The sequence below is a fragment of the Poecilia mexicana genome, unplaced genomic scaffold, assembly GCF_051168715.1.
Source record: "Poecilia mexicana isolate PSO_F unplaced genomic scaffold, ASM5116871v1 scaffold_7, whole genome shotgun sequence".
In the NCBI taxonomy this organism is placed as follows: domain Eukaryota; kingdom Metazoa; phylum Chordata; class Actinopteri; order Cyprinodontiformes; family Poeciliidae; genus Poecilia; species Poecilia mexicana.
Window position 1 is genome coordinate 15892651 of NW_028263376.1, and position 14322 is coordinate 15906972.

The 14322-nt window shown below is 38.3% G+C and overlaps 1 protein-coding gene across 2 annotated transcripts in view; it reads left to right on the forward strand.

Annotated features, from left to right (window-relative positions):
* Positions 1-14322, forward strand: part of hspg2 (heparan sulfate proteoglycan 2) — a 117515-nt gene that overhangs the window by 774 nt on the left and 102419 nt on the right. The gene's annotated exons all lie outside the window — the stretch shown is intronic.

A 14322-nucleotide genomic window follows, 5' to 3' on the forward strand; every position in this document is an offset into this window, starting at 1 on the left:
ATGTTGCGTCAGTGGCGCATGCAGGTGGGCTGTAAACTCTTACGAGCATGTTCTGTAGAGGTGCGTTTAGAAGTAATGGGACAAACCAGAACCCGAGTGAAGCCGGGCTAAGTTTGTCCATAGAAACAAGCTATTCATAGTCTCCCCTGGAGCGCTGGAGCTTCTCAAACTTTCTTCAAGCTACACTCTCTGTTTTCTGCTACGTAGGAGAAGATTGTGATTTTAAAAAAAGCATGAACTAATCAGATTCCTTATGATTCTTTTAATTTTGGTGCCTGCAATATTCCTTCAAAATAAAACCTCCCCAAAGTATGGAGAGCTATACATGCCACAATGTAACACATGATGGAAAAATATTTTACAATTAGAGGAGAATGCTTTTTAATAAATTAGCATATATGTTATTGCTCATTTGAATTTCCATAAGTAAATCATAAAAAGTGAAAAAAAAAATCCTGAATTGAATTTAAAGTCATTCATTCATTCATTCATTCATTCATTTAGAATGTTTTTACCATTTAATTTTTGCTGAAATGCACCTCTAATCTAAACTGTAGGTGCAGCTTATCATGTATAACCTAATATTTGGAAAAATTAATGTTAAATTTTAAGTTGTTAATTTAATTTTAATGGTAATGGTGATTAAGGAAACATTTTTTATATATGATGCTATGCTATTCTGTTTCACTGAATACCTCCTGAAATTTCTTACAAATTATTGCTCCTCCCAACCTGCACCTCTTCAATCTATGTTTTATTCATACATCTTCTTAATTCATTAATCTAATCATAAATGTCTTGCACAAGTTGGAGCAAATAAATCTGATTTAAATTTAAACTTGCCAAATGAGGAACTGCTTGAGTAAATCATTTTTTGCTTCATTTTTAATTACTGAAAGTACTAATGGATCAAAATGGAGACATACAGTTTCACTTCCAGTAGGCCACCCATGCACTGTGGAGTGACTTATTCTTGACAAATCGCTGACATTACAGTCTAAGAACCCTGCTGTCTTCACTCCTCTATATCTGTTGTATGAATCATATAGCATATGACCATCGTCTTGCAGTTGAGAATAGCCTTCCCCCCACTCTTTGCAAACCCTGTCTGTCTGTTCTCTCACCTTTGTGCCCTCTAATAAAAAGAGCTGTGATGAGGCGGTGTCCGTGTCACCTCTGCATCGATTTGATCTGAAGTGAAGCTTTTCTCAATGATTTGATGCCATCTTGGTGGCAAGCATGCATAAATCTGTCACATTCCTGATCCAGAGCATTAAGCCACTGGTATGTCCAGAGTCGAGAGCATACGGTGGGATGCATGTGAGTGCCACATTTCACCTCCACAAATGAAACGCTCAGCTTCAAGCTATGTATCCTCTAAAATATCATCAAACCACTCAAATTCCCCAATCTCCACAAGTCTATCATCATGTGCTGTGTGCTGACAGTGGAGGGTACCACAGTTGTTATTAACAGCTTGGTCAACAATAGCAGCATAATTCAATTAGCTGGAACCGCAAGCATCTGTTTCTTGCATTAGGACTTTGAACTACAGCAGGCTGACTGCCTCTTGATTCAATTAGGCGCATGTACCGGTGTTACTACAGGGCCCTCCTCTTTCTCTCTGCTGGAATGTCACGGTCATGTGTATCAGCTCAATACAGTCTGACTCAATGCAAAGTCCCAGTGGGTATGAGCTCCACATCAAATTGGTCTCAGCTGCGAACTACTCTGTAGCACTTGCAGGTGAAGTTAAAACTAGATCAGGCTCTTTAGCTTGCTTATTTAGGGCTCATGAAATGCTGCCGTGGGACAAAAGTAAATCTGATGTGTATGGGGGTGTTAAGTTGTATCAGCCAGTTGTGCAATAAGTTGCACTCATCAAGCTGTTATGCTGGTTTTATGAGGAACTTATTTTCATTGTGTCAATTCGTCTGCTTCCAATTGCTGAATACAAACCTGAATCAATCTGAATTTTGTGACTAAGCTATGATGTGCCAGAAAAATTATGGTGAGATGACATTTTAAGGTATCTGCAGCATCCAATGTTGGCCATTGTGATGGTTATCTGGACTAATGTTTATTAAACACTAGCCCCTGTTAGTATTCTGTGGAGAATTTCCTTCCGATATCCAAAGACTCCCAACATAAAACATCCAGAATGTTTCATGACAAAGAGAGGTTGCCAACCTAAAAGTCTCATTCTCAGCCATTGTAGAGTGTGTGCGCAGTAAAACCAGCTAACCAAACGTCATGAACTCAGCTAGGGTTGCTACGTGACGACCTGGAATTGCTAGTTGAGGGGAAGTGCCTGCTGATTTGTGACGTTACATTCCAAACGACTCTTTTTCCAGATACGAAAAACCATTAAGTTGTTGCCAAAATACGGCTGGGTGTTTTTTTAAGTGCATTGAAAAAAGAATGCACTACTGTTTTTCGAAGCAGTAGAGCTCCAAACTGAAGTACAAAAATGTGCAAAATGTGAATTTTGCATAATAGGTCCCATTTAATAACTTTATACATCTGTGTGCTTCTTTTAATTTCATTTTAAACACCTAACTGGTACTGAAATGTCAAATTGTATGTGTTTGTTGCTTAGCAATGGCATTCACATCAAAGACTGTTGGTAGTGTGACCTGGTTGTGTTTGCTTATGGTGTGGTCTCTGCATGGAAAATTATCTGAGTTTTCAGGGCTTGTCAAGTTAAAAATCAGTTAACCTTGGTCATCAGCTGATATATTGGTGCATGTGTAGTTGATTTGAAGCAGATTTTGCCTGTAGTTGCATAGGGTCTCAATAGGGAGCTGCAGTGATTGTCCTTTATGTGAATTTGCATAATAAGAGGCAACAATCTTGATGTGGATGCCATAACCTGATAATCTGAAAAACTAATACCTGCATTTGGTTTTATATCTACAACTGAAACATTAGTTAATTTTTATCCAAAGTTATAAAAAGCTATTATGGAAGGCTTAAAGATTCACTTAGATCCTCAGGTTGTAGATCCCTGCTATAGATGGTTCCACAAGGAACCCTCTGAAAATGGGGGAAGGGTGACGTGGATTTCTACAGAATAGTTTTTGTCATTGACTTTACTGGATGTAGTTGAATCTCTGATCCCTTTGATGGATCTTGTGCAGCAACAGTTTGATTTATTTAGTCTGTGATGGGATGGTTGGTCTTTCCATGCCTCTGATCCAGGTGCCACACCGCTTTAATTACTATTCAGAGCTGATGTGAGTGGACAGAGCAGCAAAGCACAGCTTGGCAAATACGAATTCCTCTCCACAGTTTGAACAGCAGAAGATCCACCTCCTCAAGGCCTACTCGCATAATTACTGGCTTTGGTAAACATTGCAGGGTTGAAACATAGAGTGGCCATCTTAGCTGATAGAAGAACACTGTTAAACTGACTCAGCCCTCTTTAAGCACATCTGTACATATGGAGCGTAGGCTTGTCAAGCTGGGATTTGTTGACTCTGCAGTGAGGTGTGATGTGGGCCGGTACAGAGGTCGGGAGTGTGAACCTGACTATTTTTCACAGTTCAGTTAAGTTTTCTCATGAATTATTACTCCGGCGAGACTGACTGTGACCATGCTGTTTCCTGAACTTTTCACTGTGAACACGTCTCTACAGTCGTCATTAATGTTGTTCTGTTTTAAATCTACTTAGAAATTCACTTCCTATGTCAGATGTTTGACAGAAATTCAGTGAGGAAAAACATCTAAAAAAATGCTTGATTGTCCAAGAAATAGCTCCTTGTTTTACTAGAGCTAATATGCACTTAATTGATATCTTAGAGCCAGGGTTAGACCTGCTTTAGTTTACTCCCAAAGTGGACCTTTTACCACTTTGGGAGTAAACACATTTCTTCAGAAACTGTTTTAAATCTCTAATATTTAGACATTTGTGTTGATTTTCTGTTGACTCCACTGTATAAAGGTTAAGTAGAAGCACATGTTGCAGTTCACAAAACCAACCACTCTGTTGTGCATTAGTGCCTTCCTTTGTTGTTTGCTTTAGACAAGTAAGACTACTTGTCTTACTTTTATAGCAAGTATGGAAATTAATCACCATCCAAAGGACAACACATTATGTGTCCAACCTCAGAAATATGTGAAACTGCAACAACTGTATGCAGACTCTTGCAAAATTCTTGTGTTTGCACCAGGTCATCTATCAATTTTTTGTTTTCTAATGGAATTCAGTATTCACTTTAGCCTTTTCCTGCTGTATTGCAGCTTCCTTCTTATTTATTGGCATCTAGGGTGAAGTTGTGTGAAACTTCAGTTTCCATATTTCTACACCAGGGATAAGCAATAAATCCACCAATAGCTTGATAATTAAACTGAGCTTGTGTCTCTCTCTTGAGACTGGATGACAAAAGGCTTCTTTCGGGTACATCGGTCTCGACTGATCCCCCCTCTTCTCATTTCCTTAGAGTGAGGAGAAGTGAACTCTGGCATCAGTTACTTGCTGGGTGCATGGTCTTGTACCACAAAGTGTAGGATGGGAGTTCTGTGAGGCGTAGCAAGCCAGAGAAACTCTAGTTGAGATGTAATTGGTTTTAAAGCTGAATGCAACAGCTGCAGCATGCACTTTGGATTCAAACCGAATTACCGTTGTGAACCTGTGCGAGGCGGTATGTCACATTTGTTGTAAAACAATAGAAACTAAACACAGAAATACAGCAAACATGCATCTCCACCTAAAACATAATCATCTGATGCAGTTTTCCCACCAGCTGTGAAAAAAACTACAACCTCACTCAATCACTTTGGTGTTTAGCTGACAAAGAAAATATGAAAAGATAAACCAAAATGATGCACACTCAGACAGTGTAGTTAGCACATCTGCTACTCCTGAGAAATCCTACCTGGAGTGACACAAAGTCAACATGTTGGTTTTTCTTGCTCAGAAAATGCCTGGCAAAAATAGCTTCAAGTTTGCCTATGCCCCTTTGAAGCATCAGCTTTTATTTAAATGGAGTGGTTCTTGTTTTTAGTTTGCCAATTTTCCCTGTCTGAGATAATCTTAATCTCAGTTTCACATTATCACAGTATTTATAATTTAAAAAAAAAAAGAATACGTAAAAAGCAATTATCCACTTTGATTTATTGAACTGATTTTGCAGTTTGCTTTTGTTATTTAGGTTTTGATACACAGACCTAACAAAGCAATTAAACAAAAGCAATGTCAGTTTAATTTAAAAGAGCCTTTAAAGCAGTGCTACCTCAGTCAGAAACTGACACTCCTTTAGTTTTTCACCCACTGACTGTGTTGTTCACAACTGGAACTATTCCCACTTGTAGTCGCCTTTCTTGCAAGTTTTAGGAGGCTTCTTTCAGCTAGCAGACCAAAAGTATGGAGCAAAAGAGGCGAGGTGGGTGGATTAATGTGCTACTTGATGCGTCACACAACTGGAAAAACTCTGGTCACTGCGGGACTTTCTCTGACCCCGCAATGAAAGAACATTAAACCACAGGATCTGAAAAATGTTATGTTTAAACCTTAATTTTTATGTAATCTTGCCGTACCACCATACTAGCAACTGGCTCATGCCAAATGTAAGCGATATAGCTACATTCTTTTCATAAGTTAGGTGATTATTCTAGTGATTTAGTTAAAAATAATTAAGAGCAACCTTTTTTTTTTACTTAAACTAAAGAATTGATTTTTCCTCTATTTTCATTATAATAAATTACTACTGTAATACAATCAGATTTCATTTGAAGGCTTTTTACACACCAATATCCGGTGGGTGCTGTTATAAGGATATCCTAAATTTATACATGGTGCAGTACAAATCATTAATTTACACTAATGTGTACAGATCCTTTAAAGCCTTAAAGAAGAGTAAATCTGTTACAGTTTGGTACCTGATCTTTCCTTTGTGACTCACCTTTACACACACACACACACACACACACACACACACACACACACACACACACACACACACACACACACACACACACACACACAAAGTACTTTGCTGTGCTTTCATGCCAACTTCGCATCCGTGTCGGACTGAAGAGCCAACTCCAAACACAGCTGCACCCCGGCTGGTACACCAGCAGACTGGCCTGCATGTGCTGACATGAGCACACATTCTGAGGACGACCTGTTGTAACTAGAGTCCTACTCTTTCCTTCCATAGTTCTGCCTTTGAAGGGCTCATGTGCTGTTGTTTCAAAACACAGACTCCCATAAATGTATCGTCATCAGATCAGCCTGTCTTTTCTGTCTGGCAATTCCCTAATTATGCCTTCAAAGATTTTTATGGATCACAGTTTAAAGTTAATCTTCCTTTAAAGGAGGGGGGGCATTATTAGCTCATTAAGCTGTCATATTTTCACTTGGATGGAACCAACGGACCTCCAAACAAGATGTAGGAGAAAATGTCACAAATCATTTCATCCAAAGTCCACTTAAGAGAGACAAGAGAGGTAGAGAGACAAGGCAACAATGCTGCTGCTTTTTATCTCATTTGTTTGGATCTAGTGACTTTGTAGATTTAAAGATGCTGCTTATGTTTTGTTTTACTTGCAAATGTACACTGATGGAAAACAACTGTCCTGGGAAAGGAACTGGGAAATTCTGCAGGATGTTGCTAAATTGAATTTCTTTTTAATCAAACTGAAGAAAAAGTTCATTTTTATTTTATTTTTTTTATCTGGGCTGGTGACATACCAAAATGGAACTGATCAGGTGGTTTTGGTAATATATATTCTAAGCTATTGGATTTGCATGTTTGAGCCAGAATTTCACTCTTGTGACCCCTCAGGCCATTATGGATACCACTCTCACACTGGGAAGCTTAAGCAAAAGGTACCAACAGCAAATAAGAGTTTTAACTGGTACAAAATTCTTCATTTTCCTGCTTGAATTCTTCCATTTGATTCTTTTTTGTGCATATTTGACACAAACACATGCAGTCTGGGTTATAGGTGATTACAAGTTGAGTCATTCTGGTAGGATAATACTCATTTAAAGTCTGTCTGTGAATGAAGAGGGTGACAAATGCAGAAATAATCTTTGTTGCTGTCAAAACCAAACTTTATCCTGATGATTTGACTTAAAAAATGGATAAATGAATATGAGGAAAGGTGCTCATGGACACAGTTCTTTTACACATAAAAAAAGGCATAATTAAATTTCATCTACAAAAACTAAATTCTTTGCTCCTGAGTTATGGAGCCACAGGTGTAATAAAACCAGTGTCTCACAGGGAGGTCATGGGCTGTTTTAATGACCCATTACTGTCACCAGGCAATAAAAACCAGCAGCATACAGAAGACAATTACTCATCAAGCCTGGTTACAAAGACCAACTTCAGTGTTTTTACCAACCAATTCATTAGTTCAACAGTCTAGACTAATAAAAGGATTTTGTCTGGATCTGTTCAGTTTTTAGGATGTTGGTAGCAGAGTTTACAGAGAGAATGGCTCAGTTTTAGTTTGAAATGCTGGGACCAGTAACGGACTGGTTGATAACTTACAAATCATTTTCTCTAAGTGTACATCTCTTCAGTGGGGAAGCTGTTACTGAGGGAAAAAGACTTCAAGTTTGCTAGTTTAAGAATCTGTGTAGGTATAAAATTAAAAAATGCACAAAGACTACTAAAAAGAAAATTGTATTTTCTGACATATTTGAGATGACTGAGGTCCATTAAGGCTGCAAGAGAGAGCATAACCTTACCATAATGGAGAGAATAAGAACAGCAACACATTGCCAGGTCAGACCATTATGAAACATGGAGATCAGAAATCAGACTCTAAAGTTTGATCGGTACAACGCAAAGTTAAATGTTTAGAAATAACCAACAGTCTTAATCTGGAGATCTTTAAGCCTAACATGAATCCTTCCACTTTGTGAAAAGAACAAAAACCTCCAACCTTTCCTTCACTTTAAACAGTCTTTGAGAGTCATTGAAATGTTAAGTTAACTGCATTGCGCTTCTCCATTGTTGGTGCTCAATCTCCTCTCTGCCCTATTGAGTCAATCATTGTGTGGAAGCATTGATGTGGAGTCACTTTTGGTGTTTTTCATTTAAGAAGCAGCATCTTTGTCTTGTAAGGTCCCTCCCACCGAATACATCCACTCTCATGGGGGTTGCTGGCCTTTTCTCTGAACGTGGTTTTCTGTCGAGAACAGAAAACTGGGGTCAGTTCTTTCTGCTTCTACTCTGGTTTTACTCCTTTAAACAGGATAAATTATATTTTATCTTGGTGTTTTATCAGCACTGATAATCTCCAAAGCTAGTTGCAGTGCACATCCCCTCACTGCAGAGCAAGTCTTTACCTGTAAAACAGAAAAAAAAAAGCAACATCCAGCTCTGCAGGACTCGCTGAAGGAAGAGACAACCCTAACAAAGATGCTGCTGGAGCCTTGATGTTTCGCAGAGGGAGGCCGGTGTGTTTAGTTCTGCTGGCCGCAGGGTGTGAATGACTCAGTGAACAGTAAATACAGAGTGAGCACTGGCTTCCTCTCTGAGCTTGCCTTTCTTTGATTTAGGACTTGGTTTGGTAAAAGTAACACAAGCCTGCTGCTGCTCAGCACCCCGTTTGCTGGATACTTTAACCATTTAGTGGTTTTTTTTGACACTAGTTGAAGGAAAAGCCAAACCCAGTTGATGTTTCAAACCCCAGAATTGGATTTAAACCAAGACTAGAATCAGATTAATCTTTTTTTATTATTATTTTAAATAATATCAGACCCAATAAATCTACAATCAACTGCTGAATGAAAGTCCTATAGAAATGAGTTTTTTATGTGCTATAATGAGTCCTGGTTATTTTGATATTTGCAGTTTTGGGTGTTTCATACCCTACTTTTCAAACATGAAACCTTAAATTATGTCATCGGACAATTTGGACAATTTGCATCAATCATAAGTCCTACTCCAGAAGAGGATGTTTTGTTCCATTTTGACAACTGATGATTAAAAGAAATTTTCTATAATCAACTCGGTACAGTCTGCTATTATAGGTTTCATGACCCCAATAAATAAAGTCAGGTGGGATAATAGACATTTATTTCGGTTTAATCAGGAATCATTATTTAGAATTTTATGAGTCAGTCCAAACTGTGTAATATAAATAGGAACAGATCAAGGGTTGAAACTTAAATTACAACCATAAATTGATTTCAGGCTGTGAAAGCCTGACTGATGAGCTTAGAATTAGATCAAACTTTTCTACATAAAAACATATGAGCCACCGTCTTCCTTGTTCTTGCTTTTTGTTTCTTTTTTGGTCTGGCTTATCATATCTGTATTTGGGTTTTAAGAACTATTGATTCAAACATAGTTCAGTTGGAATATTCTCTATGGTACTTACTTTCTAACCCGATAAAATCACTTAGGTTGTCTATAAATTTAGTGTTGCTACAACTAAACAAAGTGGAATGTCTACATTTTTTATCTTCTTTTTTTATGTTGTAAATTTTTATGATAGAGTCACAGCAGTCATTGGCAGAAATGAGGAGGTTAGCTATGAAAGCTAGAACATAAAAAAAAAGAATAACATTTTAAAACTGGTACGATGGAGGCTGGAGTCACGTCATGGAAGGATAAAGATGAGGCAAAGCCTGGATACTGTAGAAAGCCTGTGATCCAGGAGGATGACAGAAATATAACAGCACATCTTCCGTCTGTTTGCACTGGAAGTCGACTTTTGGACAAGCAGATTCTGAACCCATAACTTTTTAGTTTTTAAGTCTTTAGACACAGACTCAGACTTCCCTTCCAGCGTGTCTGCTCGGTGCAGGAATCTTAAAGGGACAAACCTGTCAGCTGCTCTCCAAAGATCTCACGATATCATTTCTGCACACAGGATGTTCGCCTTTGAAGCTGCATGTAAAGTATGTGCCGTAACACCTGTGGTTTACCGGGTTTGGATCCCCAATGCTAAGGCTCGTCTTTGCCCTTATTGTGAGGCAGCCGAAGCACTGCAGAGAGCTGCAAAGGCTCTGGTCTCTGTTATCATGTCAGCTCCTGTCCCACGAGACAAAACACACACTCGGTGAAACTCCTGGTCACTAAGGAATATTCTCTGCTGTTTTTACCTCAGCTCTATCTATTTTTGCATTAGAAGCTTTTACTGCTCTTTCACTAATCATGTAAGTTTAGACCTCTGATTGGGATTTGGGGAAAGTGATTTGTTGCATAATCAGATGGCCTCAGTGCATTTTTTTCAAAATAAACTGGTCAGTGTTTGAAAGGAGGAGCAACAAACCATAGTTCTGGTGCACTGGTTGGTGATGGGCTGAACCTTCTGCCCCTTGCTCAGCCACAGCCCTACTCGGGAAATGAAACCTGGAATTTTCTGCAGGACAAGACGACCTCATTTCCCCCACAGCAAAGTTTATTCAGGCTTTCCTGTGCACACTTCAGATGTCCTGTTTGACATATGTTGAAAGAAATAACTCAGGTTGGTTGTTTTCCAGCCCTCACCTATTTTATCCCAGTTTAAATTAGTTTTCCTCTTGTGTTCATATTTAAAATCCTCATATATCTCACTCTTTGTGGTGGTTCTTGTTAATGTATGTCTCAACAAGTAATTTCTTAATTTTTTTCCTTCTCAATCTTGAATCTTTGTGAGGTACAGTTAAGCCACAGAGGCACTTCCAATGTTTTTTTCCCCTGTTTGGTTTGCTTCTTTAAATGTACTTCAGTTGGAGTCCCTGGCAGCGGGTCACAGAGTGTAGCTGCAAAGCTGTTCAGAAGCTTTGACAAGTTTCCATAACTTGGCAAGTCGTGCACTTAAAGTAAGGATTAATGAATTCCCTTGGACTTAATTATGCCAAAGCACAAGCCCTTGTTGTTCCTATTTTTCCTCTCTCAGTGTATGACATTTGAATTTCCATCGGAGCGTGTTTGAGCCAAGTGGAGCTGCTAAGCTGGAAGCTTTTATTTCCTTTCAGGTTTGGTTCTGTGGAAGATGGACATTCCCTGCCATTTTTCTCCAAGAGTTCTGTCATGGAATAAGCAAAAACCGAATACTTCTCTCGTCAGAGTTATGTGGCTGTAAGAATAAAGCAGAAAACTTGCCTGTCTGTGCAGTTCTGCAAATTAAAAGTTTGTTGCATCCAATCAGAATGAATTATAGGGAGGATTTATTTTGATGGAAAAATAAAGGATCTTTCTGTAACTAAGCAACCTACTTATTGACTGCAGCTACCGTCATTTGGACTTGTTAAGCAGTTTATAACAACAAATCAAATGAGTGATTTTGAGGAGGGGGAAATTGTTGGTCATTACTGAAACACTGGGTAGTTGGTGTTTGACAAAACACAGGCAACTGTCAAATGTGGCTGTATGAAAAACGTATATTTAAAAAACATTTTCCTTTAACTTCCATCTCTTGTGCTCTCTGTTAAGTCAGGCAATGCAAATGTTTTACTTAAAGGTGTATTTCCACTTCAGGAAGGTTTTGCAGGAGCCAGAGTATTTTTTGGGGGCTGCCTGAATTTCCACTTCATCTACCAGGGCAAAAAAAAGATTAACAGCTTAGAATACGACTCAGACATTTAGTAGGAAGGTAGTTCCTGAACCTTTGGGGTGGAGAGAGAGTTAGTGGAGAATGACGTGACTTTGCAAAAGGAAGCAGTGAAATATTTGGTTTTGACTGAAACTGAATGATTTTCCCTTCTTGTGACTAATCATTCTAAAAATATTTTTTTCCAATCAGGAAATTAACCACAATACTCCCCATGTTAGCTTCCAGTGATGCTTAAAAATGAAATAAGAGGAAGAAAATTAATGTAAGAAATTATTAAAATGGAAACTGTATTGTACTTTCTGAAATGTTCTGCTGGACAGAAAATGCAGATATGTCTGAAGACATTCAGACATATCATTCAGATGATGAGAGAGGGCATGACCTGAAGCGGATAACAGGAAGGCTGAACACAGTATGGAAAAGGCATTCTTTTTTTATACTTTTGAGCTTTCAGCCTGTCTGTCATGAAATGTAATAAATTTGGCAATACTTGCAGCATTTCCGAAATCTCAGTTGAGGTAAGAGTCTACTCTCTTTAGGTAACACAGGAAGGCGGCTGTTTCTGTAACACTAGACATGCTTATTAGGGGTGCACCAATAAATTGACCTTAATTTCCCTAATTTCTATGTGATCGATCGATACCGTCCTTATCTATCTGTACAAAGTTTTGGAAAGTTTAAACTTGTCTGACAATAAAATTGGTACCGGCCAAAATTGGAATTGGCACTTTTATTTTTTTAAAGGTCGATGATTGGCCAGAAAAATGCCATCAATGCACCTCTAACCATGCTAATCACTGATATAAGGGGTTAAGAAAGTTCAAAATTTCACCTGTGAGGGATTAATTTCTGTGATGAGATGTTTTTTGTTTTCGTTTTTTTTTCTCTACCTCAGAAAACTACAAGTGAGGAGTGAGTTGGGTGATCCTCTCATTGTCGTAAGCAATTCCTATATTGGAAATTCAAACATCAAATACATATGGGGAGAGTAAAGGTTCAGGGAAACCAAGTTCTGAGGGATAAAGGTGTAGGGTAGAGTAATGGAAACTTACTATAGTACATTCTCTCCTGTTACCTCTCCAGACCTCTGCACCTGTAAAAACCTTAAAGACAGTATATCAGGATTCATACTAACCCAACAACAGACATTACAAATCTCTCAGGTGTCTGAACATTTTTCTCTCATGTCTTTTCAGTGTCTATCTGCAGTGTTTGTTTTCTAGGTGATTCAACATGTTGAATCTTCTTTGAGTCTTTCAGGACTTGTTCAGGCCTGGCATTAACACACATCATGTCTGGTTCAGAGTCAAGTGAAAAGCTTTCAAGTATGACTGATCATACTTGGTATTAAAATCCTACTTAGATGAGAAGACCCTTCCTCACTTTATGTTTTTGTGCTTAAATAAATATAATAATATAATACGAGCTTTATACACAACCGTCATGATATATAAAGTCAGAAATAAATTAATTTTGCTATTATTTAGACAGAAAATGGTTGGAATTCAGCTGAATCATATTTATTTTGATTTATTTACTATAAAACTCTAAACTCTCTAGTTGGATAAAAGCCACAAATGAGAAAATTAATATAGAACAGATGTTAAATATTTCTGATCTGATAATTTAAGTGCATTCACTTGTGTTTACCATCATTATTGGATCACCCTATAAGGATCTTTTTTTGTATGGTCTGAACTGAGTCGATGACCTCATAGAGGAAATGGATGTGATGGTATCTATCACTTCTTCATGAGAAGATACAGGTCTGAATAAATCAAGCTTTTTGTAATATGTGAACCTGTCTAAGGTTTTTGCATTTCTCTTGATTAATATCCCAACTTGTAGCTGGAAACCATTAAAACTGAACTCACTGATTATTTTTGAATACAGTTCCCTTGAAGCTGTTCCAGATCACCACCCTGGGGAGAGCTTAGTGATGAACTTCATCCTGGTGATTTCATCTTGGTTCATTGAGTTTACTGGCTAGCAGCTATTAAAAAAAATCAAGGAGGCTTCTTAATTGTTACGTTACTTAATCCAGATTGACATCCATCATGCACCCAGAAGCTTGTCAGTTTGTACCTGGCAAGACATTTCAGGCTGAAGTTTGGGCTTGAAATACAGCTGGGGAGGAAAGGGGAATGTGTGTGGTTTTGGGCTAAAGTAGTTGTATGTAATTTTCTCTCCACCCAAAACATCTGTTGATTCCACAGAATGAGAAGTCATCCAAGTCCTCCATCTAGGAAACCTGTGTGCGGGTTTTTGAACGCTGGAGCAGCGTTCATCAGAGATCTGCAGATATAGAAACCATCCAGAAAAATCTATGTGTCCATTTATTTTCTATACCCAGTAATCTGTGTAGGGTTGACTGATGCCTATAATAAGAAACAACTGTACTTTGAAGAACAAGAAGTAAAGTTGATTTCTGACTATGCTTAGGGCTAAACACAGATACACAAACATCTGAATAAAACCCAAAAATAGTGGCATGCATTTATATTCAACCAGATGCTACAACCAGATGCTACAACCAGATTGTAGCATATGTGAGTCGTATGCCTGGACAGGTTGCCGGTCAATCACATGCACACACATACACATGCACCGAAAGGATATTAGTGATCGATTAACTTGAAATGTATAGGATATGAACACTTTGGTGGGGAATTGTAGTTTTAAGGCAACATTTACTCAGAACTGCTGCCTCAAAACTGCCAGTATTTTCTAACGTTGATTGGGGGAAAGTTCTACATTTAACCGCCAAGATGCATTGGGTGAGCTGTAGATGTCATTCCAAGCCACTAGATGGTGCTG